Here is a 15,271-nt window from a genome sequence, read left to right on the forward strand (position 1 = left end):
TACATGGGAAGGGTTGTCGCGCTGATGCCATCCCTTCTTTAAATACATTTCTGAGTTGATAAATGTCGAAAACCTGAAAGGGTGTCTTCAAATGAATGAAAAAAAAGAGAGAAAAAAGGGATTGAAAAGAAAAAAAAAAGAAAAAAGAGAAGGATGAAAAAGAAAAAAAAAAGAAGAAGAAGAAAATGAAAACAAAATAAAATAAAAAGGTGTGACCTTTGTGAAAATCCGAAAGGTTAAGGTCATCAAGGTGAGATTTTGGAGCACAAGAGAATCATGAACGAAAAGTGGGTTGCTGATACTTGAGATACTGGCCATTCATTCAAATCTGGTCATTAGAAAAGTTGATTTGTGGTACAAAGTGAGGTATGGCTGACTGATGCTTGAAAATTGAGAAGATTCAAAACAAGTTGCAGCACAACTCTTGAAGAGCAATTTTGACATCAAAAGATCATGCTTGCATGGTTCTCAAGGCCAAAAGGAGCACAAGGAATCACATGGTATTGGTATCATATGATCACTTTTTTTTTTGCTTTTTCAAAAGCATGAAAAATATGGCTTTCGTTAAACATGATTTACACTGGGGCAAATATCAAAAGAAGTGAGCTCCAATTTTGGTAATACATTCTAAATCGGCTTTGTGAAAAAAAAAGAGAGTTTTTTAAAGTCGAGAAGATAGTGACATATGTATGTACCTCTCAGATCTCTTGAGGGGAGAGTTGTTATTGGTATTCTTCAAGTTTTAAAATTCGTCACTTTTGATTTTTTTCAAAAAAAAAAAAAGAAAAAGAAAAAAAAAAGGGGTGTTTCTTTCATTCCTTCTAAAGTTTGAAAAAGAAAAAAAAAGAAAAAAAAAGATTGCAAATCCACCAACTTGAGCAACATGCATTTTAATCTTTCAGTTTGATAGTATTGGACTTGTGTTTTCATTTCTTTCAGTATTTCATTGAATCCGGGTCTATCCCACCAATCTGTTATTTAAAAAAAAAAAATCAAAAAATCAAAAAAATCAAAAAGTAAAAAAAAATTTCAATTAAAAAAAAAATCAAAAAAGTCAGAAGATCAATTTAATTTCCTGTTGGTGAGTCTCAGCGTCCACCGCGCACCCTTCTATCTCCCCTTCTTGACAATTTAATTTCCTGTTGGAGCGTAATCGCGTCCCTCCGCGCATCAATTTAAATTCCTGTTGGTGAGTCTCAGCGTCCACCGCGCACCCTTCTATCTCCCCTTCTTGACAATTTAATTTCCTGTTGGAGCGTAATCGCGTCCCTCCGCGCATCAATTTAAATTCCTGTTGGTGAGTCTCAGCGTCCACCGCGCACCCTTCTATCTCCCCTTCTTGACAGATCAGAAGAATCAATTTAAATTCCTGTTGGTGAGTCTCAGCGTCCACCGCGTACCCTTCTATCTCCCCTTCTTGACAAATTTAAATTCCTGTTGGAGCGTAATCGCGTCCCTCCGCGCATCAATTTAAATTCCTGTTGGTGAGTCTCAGCGTCCACCGCGCACCCTTCTATCTCCCCTTCTTGACAGATCAGAAGAATCAATTTAAATTCCTGTTGGTGAGTCTCAGCGTCCACCGCGTACCCTTCTATCTCCCCTTCTTGACAAATTTAATTTTCTGTTGGAGCGTAATCCGTCCCTCCGCGCATCAATTTAAATTCCTGTTGGTGAGTCTCAGCGTCCACCGCGCACCCTTCTTTCTCCCATTCTTGACAAATTTAAATTCTTGTTGGTGAGTCTCAGCGTCCACCGCGCACCCTTCTATCTCCCTTCTATCAATTTAAATTCCTGTTGGTGAGTCTCAGCGTCCACCGCGCACCCTTCTATCTCCCATTCTTGACAAATTTAATTTTCTGTTGGAGCGTAATCGCGTCCCTCCGCGCATCAATTTAAATTCTTGTTGGTGAGTTTTAGCGTCCACCGCGCACCCTTCTACCTCCCATTCTTGACAATTGCATTTGATTTCCTGTTGGAGCGTAACCGCGTCCCTCCGCGCATGTTTTTATAGTTGTGACAAGTTACTTTTCTTGACTGTTTTGATTAATAATTGTGCTTTCTCATTCATTTTGTGTTTCATGTTTAGAGATCTAAGAGTTCAAACTTTTTTTGACTTTGCAAAGATCACAGTTGGTCAATGCACTGGTTTCATTGTGGTTCACTTGTATTCGAACTACGTTTGACCTGATTCCCATGATGGGATACGTAGGCAACTCTATAGGAGTTCGGTCACGTGTTTTGCAACTTTATTGCATCATTTTATTCAATAATTTCAGCCAATCGTTGACCTGTTTATTTTAACACAGGTGCAGTTAGAAGAAACAGGTAAGCAATTTGGTGTCTACGTCTTTGTCTTGACTTTCCTTGAAACTCTAGACAAAGAGGGGCAAGCTGTAGACACCAAATTTTTATCAAATTTAATATTTTTCTCGATTATTTTTCTATTTGATGAGTCATTTATTTTCTTACATTTTAATGTGTATTTTTCTTATATTTGCAGGTTTGTTTTAGCAAAAGAAAAATAACAAAAAAAGAAAAATCAATTTTTAGAAAAACAAAAATTCAAAAAAAATTAAATAAAAAAAAGAAAAGGTGGAAGACATCATGATTCTAGGCATCATGATGTCTAGACATCATGATTCATTCCTTTTTGACCAGGCAACGGACTAAAGCAGCAACGGAAGAATGAAAAATGGGGGAATTTTTGCAAACAAGTCCCCGGGGCTCCTTTCCACGAAACTCTCTCGGAATTCTCTCAATTCTCCCAACTCTCTAAAATTTCTCGGCTGGTTCAAGGGGCAGAAAGAAGGAAGAATTAATTTTGGCAGACGGATCCCTGGCTCAATCTCTCTCGGTGGAGCAATGGAACAAAAGAAGGGAAGGAAGAAAATTGCTCCGAGGACCTCGACTGAGGCAGAGGCAGAAAAGAGAAGGAATTTGCAGTAGAGGTCCCTGGATCATCTCCCGAACTCTCTTCCTCTCTCTCGGACTTGGGCAGAAGAAAGAAAACAGAGCAAAAAGAAAAATGCTCCCTCCTCTCTCCCCAAAATTCAACACACCCACATACAATTCAGACACAAGCAGGTAACAACTGGACAATTGGAGCTGGAAATTGCATCAAAACTTCAGCCAAGACAATACAAACTTCATTGAGGTATTTGTTTATTTTATTTTTTCCAGTTTTTCTTTTTCCTTAATTAATTAGATTAAACTCATCCGTTGCTACCTATTTGTCTATTTCTTTCACTGATGTTGTTGAATTTTTGGGGAAGCCATGAATAAACATTAAAAAAAAATGATTTCTGTAAATGCATGTCAAGTCCTTGTGAAAATGCAAAAATAACAAAAAAGAGTTTTAGGGGGTTTGTTTTGATTTAATGTTGTAATATTTGTTGTTGATTTTATTGATTTCAGTTTATAGTTATATTGTGAAAATCACAAGGAGTGTTGTAGTATAATTTTTATAATTTTTGGTAAAAGATAAGGTGATTTGAAAAAATAAAAATCGTGATTGTTTCTGGCATTTTGGCTATCTTCGGATTATTTTCTGTACAAACTAAATCCGAATTTGGAATCTACTCGAAAAATCGAGTGGAAGTGTGTGTTTTGATAATTTTTGGGTGACCGAAAAATCGCTGGCGATCAGCGATCGGTGGCACTGTCGGCACAGCCATTGCCGCCAACTGAATGTGGCAGGGAAATTTGCAGCGGAATGAAGATTCAGATACTTTGCAATGATTAATGGGATTTTGCATTTTTGGGCCCTCAATTTTTATATAATCTTATTGTGGCCGGAAAATATGAAAAATCGATCATTTTTCCCCTTTAAATTTTAAATTTCTTTGGTTTGTTTAATATGATTTTTGAACAGATTATTTATGAATTTTAGGATGAAATTTAAGGTTTAATATTTTTTGATAAATTTATTATTTTGAATGGGTTTGGTAAAATAATTGGAGTTTTTGGCTTGAGGTTTGTTTGGTTGGAATTTGATATAAAAATCTGGCCTATTTTGCTTGGGTTTTAGAAATGGGTTGTTGGTTTATTTTTTGAGTTTTTTTTTACTTGGGTTTAGGAGGTTAAAATCCAACATTTTGGGTTGGGATTTTGGATTGGGTTTTGATTAATTTGATTGGGTTTAATTAGTAAATAAAAAGTGGGTTGGCTTGCTGGTTTTCCTTTGGACTTTACTTGGGCTGAGTTGATTTTAGCCCGAAGAAAAATAAAGAACGGCCCAATGCCCCATTTCCTTAAATGATCTGGTGACAAATTTGCTGTTGATCCCTGTACTTTTTATTTATTGTATTGTGGCCCTAATGACTTTTATTACTTTCAATTATGTCCCTGTTGTAATTGCAAATAGGTCCTTTAATTTTATTTTTCTTTAATTTGGACCCCATATCTTTGTGATAATTGAATTGGATCCCAAAACTTTGTTTATTTTTGCAATTAGATCCTTAACAGATTGGACTTCTTAAATAGAAGTTGCTTTTCTTCTATAATCATTGATTACACTTCATTTAAGTGTTTCAATTGATTGATTTCATTTTTATTTCCATTTGCTATGATTTATTTGTTATTTAAATTGGTGCCTTGATGATTTTGTTAATTTTGGAGGTAAATAGGGCAAATCCAATTTCCCATTAATTACCACTTCAAGGGAGGTATCTTCTTGTATCATTTTAAATCCCCTTATGTGCTCCAATGTGTTTTATGTGCAATTACATGCTTTGAGTGTTATTCTTTTATTTATTATTATTCTTTTCTTTTTATTATTGTGATTCATTTTTAATTTTATTTATTTTATTTTATTTTATTCTTGATTATTTGAGAAGGCAATTAAATACCACAATTGTAATAGTTAGGTATTTATTTTAACTATTTATTTTATTTCCCTTTTAGATTGTAGTAGGCTTCCCCCTAATGTAATAGTTAGGGCTTGTTTGCTTTATTTACTTGGTGTGATTTGCGTGCTTCTTGCTACGTGTTACTGTTTTTCTTAGGATATTTGCATCTAGATATTATGCTTACATGTTATGTGTTACGTGCTCTTATGTGTTTATTTATTTTAATTTATATTTTATTTGTTTACTATGTATTGTTAATGCATAACGTCACCACACTAGTCTAACGCTAGTTGTGGCTTCTCCCTCTATTTACTTGCTAGTCCAACGCTAGTAAGGATTTTTAGAAATGGGCTAGTCCAACGCTAGACCCGTATATGGTTCATGCATTAGATTCATTGTCGTATGATATTCACTACATTTTCATGCATATTTTATTTTTTAGGATCTTTTCTCATTTGCATGATATTTTCTATTATATTATCCTCTACCCCTTACCCTCTACATATGTTAATCATATCATTTAGAATTGCATTTCATTTAAGAAATTGTGGAATAAGTTAGTTCATTTGCTTGTTCATATTAGAATAATTATTCTTTGAACAGGAAAATGGGTTATTATGACTTTTTTAGTTTAAATATCCCATTAATCCCTGTATAATAAAATTATGTCACGAGTTTTTGTCTCCCGTACCCATTACGATGCATCCCTATTCTTTGATCACTTATATCTATGTATAGAATTTAATTGTCTTCTTCTTTTTATTTGATTTCATCATTTGCATATTCGTGACTCCTTCAAGGTATTGTTTTGGCCTTCGCAATTAATGCGACTGGTATCAATTAAATCCTTGAATGAACATTTTGTCTCTCTCGATATTTTTATTTGCATCCATGTAAGATACATCCAAATGTGGTAAATTAAGGGTTAGATTAGGAAAATTTTGACTAAACCTCGCAACTAGCTTAGACTAGGTTGAAAGGGTGCCTTAGGTTTGAGTTAATCGAACCTTTGCCTTCCCTTTCTTCAACCGTGACTCCCGAATTCATTTTTTCTGTTTTCAAAGACCTGGAGTTGTCAAAAAGGGTTTTATTTTATTTCTATTTAAAAAATATTTTTTTTTGGTGACTTGGTACACCCAAACTCAATACCAAGTGGCGACTCCTATTTTTTCTTAAAAACCCTTTTTAGACTAAATTTTGGACCCAAATCGTCGCATTTTTCAAAGTCCCATTTTAGGTCCTTTTTCACTTATTTTAAAATAAAATCACATCTTTTATAAACTCCTTTTATTTCCCATCGCGAAAAATGGGGCGCGACAGACACGTCTCACCAGGAGGGAATCTGCTTGGATTATTCTCACCAGTTTTAATGCTACTTAAGTTTGTGTTATGTTTAGCCTTTTTCTCCTTAATTAGGTATGTTTAGTCTTTTGATGTATTGTTGTTTACTTTATGTTTCTTTTACCATGAGATCCTTGTAATTTTGTAGTTTCTAAATTTTTATGAAAATTTTCATTTATTGCACATTATTTAATATTTGATTTGAAATTCATTTGTTAGCTTGCTTATATGCAGTTTCAATGTATTGATGTATTCAAATTTTGGTTCATAGCTTGTTTTCTTCAACATGTATATAAAAGGGGGAATGCAATGCCTCAAGAGGGTGCTTGTGTTGCTGACGCCGCAACATGTGATTGGTTGGAGAGTGTTCGTCCAAGCCTTTCTTAGGTTCCCATTTCATTTACTTTTTCATTCTTTTTAAACGCAGATGTGATTGATTGAAGAAGGTCACTTGCTCTCCCATTTCTTTTCCTTGTTCATCGCCATTCTCCTCTCTCTCTAAGCCCATCTCTCTGTTTTCTTCTTCATTTTCCTAAATGCCCCCAAAGCCCTTCTATCTCTTTTCTTCTCCATAACCGGCAACATCAGGACCAAAACAGATGGTATTTTTTTTCCTTTCCCTCCCTGAATTTCTCTAGCCTTTTGTGTTTCTTTTTAGCTTTAGTTGTCTAATCTAATCTAATCTAATTGGTATATATTTTTTATATTGCAGGTGAAAATTTTCGAATCTTTTCCACCATTCTTGTGAGACTGAGATTTTTTCCCTTTTTTTTAATTGGGTTCTAAAACACGTGGTTAGCTTTGCTCTTTTTTTCCCCTTTCTTTTGCCTTGTATTCTTCCTTTTCTTGCCATATTTGTATCTTGATTTTGCTGTTGGCCAAAAAGCATTAAAAAGGATTTAATAAATTTGAGAAAGTTTCTTGGAACTTTTCCCGATCTAATGCCTTTATAAGAAATTGTATCTTGATTTTGCTCTTGCCCAAAAAATATTAAAAAGGATTTACTAACAAATTTTATAAAGTTTTTTGGACCAACGTAGTAGTTCCAGAAACCCTATCTCGACATCATCTCCTTCAAATCCCAAAGGGTTGCCGTCTCTTCTCTCGCCGATCCCTTCTCGCTCTCCAAAACAAGAAGTATGGTTGGAAGAATTAAATCCAAAAACAAGGAAATCTGATTTTCTGTCCATGCTTTCTTGGGAGACCGAGGCTGTCAAGAGAAGATCATTATCAAGAAAAATTGTATGTGATTTTGCTTCTTTCAGTTTCATTCTTCTAGATCTCAGTTTTTTCACTATTTTTTTACACGCATTTTTAATAGTTCTCCTGTTACTTATTTGTCCTTTTTTCCCTGCCCTTCTATAGCACCTGTACAAACTTATGTGATTTTCTATTATGTATGGGAAAATTGCTTGGTGTATTTTTTGGTTGTTTTGGATTCATGGGTTGTTCAAAGCACAATGTCTTTGGCTAAAAACTTGGTAATTATTTCTGTGTAACATTTTATAACCTTCTTTTTTTCTATTTGTTTCCATTTTGCATATGAACAATTTATTTTTGCTCATATTTATTGTTGTTCACTTTTTGGGTTGAATTTTATAGGGGTAATGCTTTGTTTTGTATCAGTCAGTCTAAGCCCAAGCTTTGGGCTTTTAGCATAGTTCAGCTTTGGACAGGTAAGCTGTTACACTTTATTTAGCAAAATATCTTAGTCAAATGGATGTGCTTGTATATTAATAATTAGTAGATACCTCTATTGATTAAGAGAAAATGATTAAGTTTCTGTTGATTATCTTTTCTGCTATTTAACTTGCAAATGGTTTCTTTGTGTCCTTATTTAGCATTAAATTAGATGGACACCGGGCTCTTCATGATGGAATTAGGTATTAAATTTATCGACATATAATAAAGCAAATAATGGCCTTCTACTACTTTTAAAGTGCTGATTGTAACCTTTTTTATTTCACCTTTCGTTTTAATATAACTATCTCTATGAATGGAAATTTTTTTTACAACGGTGTCTGTATTGTGTATATAATAATGTAATGGAAAATTGTGTATTTGTAGTTATTGCATGTTTTATATTGTAATTGAAGATTGTTCATTTATTATTTGGCTACACTGGTGCAGTATGCCCCAACCTATGAATTGTACAAAAACCTTTGCCCCATACTTTTGCTTTCAGGGATAATTATATGGAAAAAGCTTGTCTGGCATATAGGTGCATAGATAGACACAGATGTTGATGTTCTTGTAAGTGAAAAAAGTTAGCTTAAAATGGGAGGGCTAATGATAAAAGAAAAAAAAATATGATATACTTTTGAAAAATATGGTAATTGCTGCTAATATTTAACCGTATAAAGTGGATTTTTGCAGTACCACTCAAGAATGCTTCTGCCATATGATTAACAAAACTACGTGTTTAGTTATGTAGGAAGCAGAATCGGCCATCCTTGAAGCATTATCGAGATCAAAGCCTGGAAGCGTATGACCCTGGATACTAGATTTTTGCACTAACAGTAGCTATGCGATCTCTGTATTACCTACTATAAATGTATATCAGCTCTTGATGCTTTATATCTCACGTGGATGGTGTTATCATGATATTTTTGTTTGGATTGAAATCTTGTACAACTTGGTCAGTTATTTTGTACTAAGAGTTTCCATTCCTTTTGCTACTGATGTATTCAGAGGATAGAATTGTGGCCTATATTAATAATCCTCCTCCTTTTTTGGTCAAATGCAATTTATCCCACTAAAGGTGATATGTAAGCAGAGTTTCTTTTCATCGGATTTCTTGAAGTTACAGGCTAATGAAAACCTTTTTGGTTATTGTACTACACAGTAATGTGTTTTTTGGTCCTTGGGTTAGTTTGAAGTGTAAGATTCTAATAACAAGGAAAAGCCTTGATGCAACACTACACTCTGCATTTTTTTTTCTTCCGGAACAGGTTTGATATGTAATGAGAACCTCTGAACTGCGGTCTACTGGTCTTAAGTTTCATAAATGTACATTATCTCATGCACTCATCTTTCCTTTTATGGGATTCTAGCTGTTGACGTCCATCCAATGATCAAGGGTAGAATTGCATCAAGGCTTGTGTAACTTCCTTTTTCCTTTTTTTGTGTGTGTTAAGTAGTTGACCATCCCCTATGCTATTGATGTATTGACAGGATACACCCTGCATTAGTAATCCTCCTTCGTTTTTGGTCAAATGCAGTTTATCTCACTAAGGTTGATATGTAATTACGAAAACAGGTGATTGGTTGTATCAGATTCTAATAACAAGGCCAAGCCTTGATGCAATACTACATTGGGCTGTTTTTTTTTTTTTTTTCATTTTGAGCTACAAAGTCACAGGTTTTTGTGTACATAAAAAATGTAAGGCAGCATTATACGGTGATATATTATTTTGTTTGCTTTACATATTTACAATGCCCATATAACTACACCTTTCCAGTACAACTGATTTTTCGCTCATATTCCTATATAATATAGCTCCATTTTGTGCTGCTAATTTTCATTCTCTCCTGTGTTACTAGCTAAACGTTAACTGGGCATGTATACCACCGCGCATAGCGCGGTGTTACCACCTAGTCCTATTGTTTAACCACCAAAAGCTGGTTATCCATGACTTATGGGCCCCCATTAAGAACTTTGTCTCTATCGATATCAAATTCGAAATGAATTGGAAGATGTTGGCCTTTAGCTCTGTCACTTGTAAATTCCTGGGTAACCCCAAGCATGATTCGTGAAGTTTTTGAGTCCTGTATAGTTTGCTATTTTTTCCCCTACATGTTTCCCTATCGAGCTCAGCCTACATTCCTTCACACTTATTTCAATATCAGCCTCGCTTAAATCTACTCCTACCTTCTTAGTGGGTGAGAGATCAAATTTTTGGAATGCTGCTTCAAGAGCTTTCTGTCAGGGTTGTGCGAGTAAGTATCCCTTGCTAATCTCCAGTGATGATTGGAAGATTGATGAATCCTAAGGATTTAGGAATAAAGAAACAGTGCAATCAGTGCCCTAGGAAGATTGAGGAAACACGATTAATAGAACAAAATAAGACCAAATCCTAAAAAGATCTTTTTCTTCTCTCTGTAGAGGAAGGGATAGTCCACAGATCAGAACAAAACACAAGACTTTATCCTAATTTGTCGATACAAAAACAGAAATGGATTAAGAAATTTAGCGATGATAAAAGCAGATCTTGGCAAGTTCTATCGATCTAGTAGTTTAATTTTGAATTTTGAACATTTTGGTGAGGGGCCTCCCAAAACCAGAAGATGTACTCTTCATTGAAGAGAAAGAAGCTCTCACAAGAGGAGATAGAGTGGGGTTCTTTGTTGGCATTATTGTACTATAGGCATTAAGAAAAGAGTAAATTTTATATATATTGTCAGTGTATATACTATCATGGTTGAATGGATGACACATGAGCAAATTTTGAATTTTAAATTCAAATTTTGCACATGTGTCATATATTTAATGGTGATAGTGTATACACTGACAGTGTATATAAGATTAATCCATAAAATATACTATGGATGCAACCTGCATCAAGCTATGGCCTTTAGTACATGTTGCTAAAAATGTAGCAAGTTAAATTGGAAAATAGATTATCAGAAGAGAAATATATTTTATTAAGCACTGTAGAATAAAAATTTTAAGTTTATAGTATGAAGTAATTATTTGATATGCAACTTTTGTGAACTCAATCTTAGATATCACTTAGGAGGGTATTTAGAAGAGTTGTTGATGACATTGATTGTTTTGAACACAATTTTCTCCAACATTATTCGTACAAATATAATCAATTGCAGTCTTAACATTCATCATTCAATCCGTTTGTTTACTGCGAAATTCGACCTTCAAAGAGATGGGACCAGTTATTTTCTTAAGGTTTGTAGCGCTCCGAACATCATTGTTCTTATCTTGCTTCCCATTGTTCTCAATTCCCTTTTAAGCTTTTCGAGTCTTCACTAAGTTTGCCATCCGTGGACCATTGCATCAATTCCTTTCAAGTCTTGTTAACTCATTAGCCTTTTGGGTATTGCTGTCAAATTCACCATTGTTCTCTAAGCCTGGTGTCCACCATTGTTCAGTAGTAGTCCTCGGGAACATTCTCAAGGCTAAAGATGAAATTGAGAAAGAAATCTACATTATTCAAACCATTTTAGATTTGAACATCCGAATACAGAAATTGTGCAATTCCTTATTAAGCACGATCCACGATAAATGAATGGTTAAGTATGAGTAAAACTGGAGCAAATGATTCTTTTTTTTTGGGAGCAGAGGAAATGGTTTTGAAGTTAACTTCAACTTATTTGACAAATTAATCAAGTAGAAAAATATCAAAACTAATAACGTTTTAACACAGAATTAAACTTAGACAATATATTTTTGAAACATCTCCAATTTTATCAAGAAATGAGCAAAAATTTGTAGTAAACTAAAGTTTCTATATTTAAAATTAGAAAACCAATAAAAAATGAATAACTCAGAGAGCTCACCTAAACTCGAACGAGAAACCACACCTACGCCCAAACATGCCCAACTGATGGATTTCTAGAAGCAAAAAGTCATTAACAAACATTATCAAAGGAAGGAAGACAAAGGGAAGAGCAGGAAGAGGAATCTTTCGAAATACGGATCAATATCCACATAAAGAAAGCAAGCATATCTCGTAAGCTTTAAATCAATAGCAAACCGATACAAATTGTTGAAGAAATTTTCAATTAATTTCAAAGGTCACACCTAGCAGCTTTCTGCAATTGTGCTTACAACCTTTCGAGTTTCAAATGATTCAACCGCTATTTGAAGGGATGCATCTCTAGACAAATTTCTAACATTCAATAACCATCTAAGGACATGAAATCTTATTTATATGGATCAATTTGTAGTATTTTGGCTGCAGACAAAAAGATCTACAAAGTCTAGAAAAATTTTCTGGTCTTCTCTTCTTTGTTCTTTTGGGGTTGTAACAACTTAGTGCAGAATTTTTGCACATCTTATTCTAGGGAATATTCATCCTTGGTCTTTTGCACATTATAGTGGATGAATAAAGGTTTGAGGAAAGTGATTTGTAATCACGATTTAAAACTTTTTTCTAGTTAGTGTAGACACCAAATTTTTGTCAATTTTTAATGTTTTCTTGGAATTTTCTATTTAATGAGTTATTTATTTTCTTGCACTTTAATGTGTATTTTTCTCATTTTACAGGTTTGTTTTAGGAAAAGAAAAACAAAAAAAACAAAAACAAAAACAAAAACAAAAACAAAAACAAAAACAAAAAAAAGAAGAAAAATAGAAGATAAAATCCTCCCCTAATTATTTCTCTTTTCACCAAATACACTATTGATCCATTTTTTGCACTCAATGTTCCATGCATCTTTCTTTTCATTTGGTGGAAAACTCATCGTTTTGATTAACCAAAAACTCCACCAAATTTTTTGTACTCTCTCGGCTCTCTCTTGTCTCTCAACTGGACAAAAAGCCAGACAAAAAAGAAAGACTCGAAGACTCCACTCTTGCTCCCATATACTAAGCTCTCGGCCTTTTCTTTGGCTCTCAACAAAACCAACACTCCAATTTTTTCTCCCTCAATCTCCATCTAGCTCTCTGCCCTCCTCTCCTCAAGAAAAGAAAAAATTTCCAGCACACTTCCACTACACAAACACACACCAATACATCCTCACTCTCACCCTTGACCCTCCTCTCTCCCAATAGTTTCCCAACACACTCGTACACAACAAAAAGGGAGGCAGCAATCGGTTGGATAATTGGATCTTGGGAATTTGCATCAAAAACTTCAACTAAGGGATTGCCAACTACATTGAGGTAATTTTTAGTTTTGTTTAGCACATTAAATCCATGCTTCATTGTTTAATTTCCTTTTGCTTTTGCTGGTTTCCTTGGTTGTTGGGTTGCTGAATTTTGGGATAGGTCATGAACAAAATTAGGAAAAGAAGAATGGCTTTTGTATATGCATGTTAACTGTTTGAAAAAATGCCAAAATGGAAAAAATGAATTTTAGGGGCTGTTTTGCTTTATTTTAGCCCTTTTATGTTGTTTTCTTATCAAATTAAAATCATAGTTGTATTGTAGAAGTTGTAAGAAGTGTTATAGTATAATTTTTATGATTTCTGGTGAAGGATATGGTGTTTTGAAAAAATAAAAACTGGGCTGTCTTTTGCCATTTTCGTCATTTTCAGTTCATTTTTGTAAAAACTAAGCTCAAAAATGGAATCTACGCGAAAAATCGAGTGAGAGAGTGTATTTTGGTAATTTTCTACGACCGGAGAGGTCGCCGGCGACCGGCATTTCAGCTAGCCAGGCAAGAAGAAGAAGAAACCGAAGGGGAGGAAGAAGAAAGAAAAGAAAAAGAAGAGAAAAGAAAAAGTGTTTGGGCTAAATTTTATTTTTTTTGGTGGGCTAGAGTTCCTCTTTTCGGGTATTCGTTTGGGCTGAAGGGATTTTTGGCACAGAAAATAAACAAAATTTGGCCCAGTGCCCTTGTTTCCTAAGACACCAGAAACAGATTTTGCAAATAAGTCCCTGATCTTTGGAGTAATTTTACTGCAGCCTAGAACATTTTAAATTTCTTTCACTTGGGTCCTTAAATTAATTGCATTTGGTCCCTGAACTTTATCTTTTATTTAATTTGACCCCTAAACTTTGGAAAAATTATATTTTTAACCTCAAAAGTTTTTCAATTTTTGCAATTTAGTCCCTAGTGAATTTTGACTCTTTTTTTTTATTATGATTGTTTCTTTTCTTTAATAGCTAATTATGTTACTTTTGAATATATTTAACTTGTAATTTTTAGATGTTCTTAAATTTCTTTACGTTTGACATATTAAGATGAATTTAGTATTTTTATCATTATTATTATTTTTCAATTAAATTGGTGCCATGATTCTTTCGTTAATTTTGAGTATAAATAGGGCAATTTGACTCCATTTAGTCACCACTTCAAAAGGGAGGTACCCCTATTATTATCATTTCAATGTCAATTACGTACTCTTATGTGCTCCTACGTGTTTCTATGTGTTTATATATTTTTATATGCTTTATTTATTTGATCTAAATGTTCATTCAAATTTTCTTATATTTGTTTAGTTAATTTTTATAATTATTTGAGAGGCGTTTAAATACCTCAAAAATGTAATAGATAGGATAACTAGATTTGTTTTATTATATTGTTCCATTTTAGATTGTAATTAGGTTCCCTATTGTAATAGATAGAATAGTTAGGTTTTATTTTTTATATTTTTTCATTTTAGATTGTAGTTAGATTCCCCGTTGTAATAGGTAGGTTTTGTGTGTTTATGTGGCTTATGTGTTATATGCTTTACCCGCTTTCCTTAGGATTTTTGCATCTAGATATTATGCTTACGTGTTACGTGCTACGTGCCATGTGCTCTTATGTGCTTATTTGTTTTAATTTATATCTTATTTGTTTTACTATGTATTATTAATGTATGACGTCACCACACTAGTCCAACGCTAGTTGTGGCTTCTCCCTCCACTTACTTGCTAGTCCAACGCTAGTAAGGATTTTTAGAAATGGGCTAGTCCAACGCTAGACCCTTAGACCGTTCGTGCGTTAGATTCATTTTTGTGTGATATTCATTACATTTTCATGCATATTTTTATTTTTAGGATCTTTTCTCACTTGCATGATATTGCCTATTATATTATCCCCTATCCTCTATATGTGTTAATCATATCATTTAGAATTGCATCTCATTTAAGAAATTGCAAAATAAGTTAGTTCATTTGCTTGTCTAGATTAGAAAAATTATTCTTTGAACATGGGAAATGGGTAATTACAACTTTTTAGTTTAAATACCCATTAATCCATACATAAGAAAATAATGTCAAGAGTTTTTACCTCCCATATCCATTATGCTACATTTCCTTTTCCTTTGATCACTTATACCTATGTATATAATTTAATTTAATTTTCTTTTCTTTTAATTTCATCATTCGCATACTCGTGAGCCCTTCAAGGAATTATTTTGGTCTTCGCAATTAATGCCATTGGTATCAATCTAGTCAATTTCTAAATAAACCATCA

At 33.8% G+C, this 15,271-nt stretch overlaps 1 long non-coding RNA gene across 4 annotated transcripts; it reads left to right on the forward strand.

Annotated features, from left to right (window-relative positions):
* Nucleotides 1-2,577: 2,577 nt before the first annotated feature.
* On the forward strand, nt 2,578-8,929 carry LOC113732538 (uncharacterized). 4 transcript variants are annotated; one of them, XR_011840819.1, is made up of 3 exons: nt 2,617-6,790; nt 6,901-7,430; nt 7,791-8,929. It is a non-coding gene; the product is annotated as an uncharacterized lncRNA (long non-coding RNA). The 4 variants fall into 4 exon arrangements; XR_011840817.1 differs by having other exon boundaries at nt 2,619-6,790; nt 8,615-8,929; XR_011840818.1 differs by having other exon boundaries at nt 2,623-4,664; nt 6,460-6,790; nt 6,901-8,929.
* Nucleotides 8,930-15,271: the final 6,342 nt, after the last annotated feature.

This window comes from Coffea arabica, chromosome 2e (genome assembly GCF_036785885.1).
Source record: "Coffea arabica cultivar ET-39 chromosome 2e, Coffea Arabica ET-39 HiFi, whole genome shotgun sequence".
Classification (NCBI taxonomy): Eukaryota; Viridiplantae; Streptophyta; class Magnoliopsida; order Gentianales; family Rubiaceae; genus Coffea; species Coffea arabica.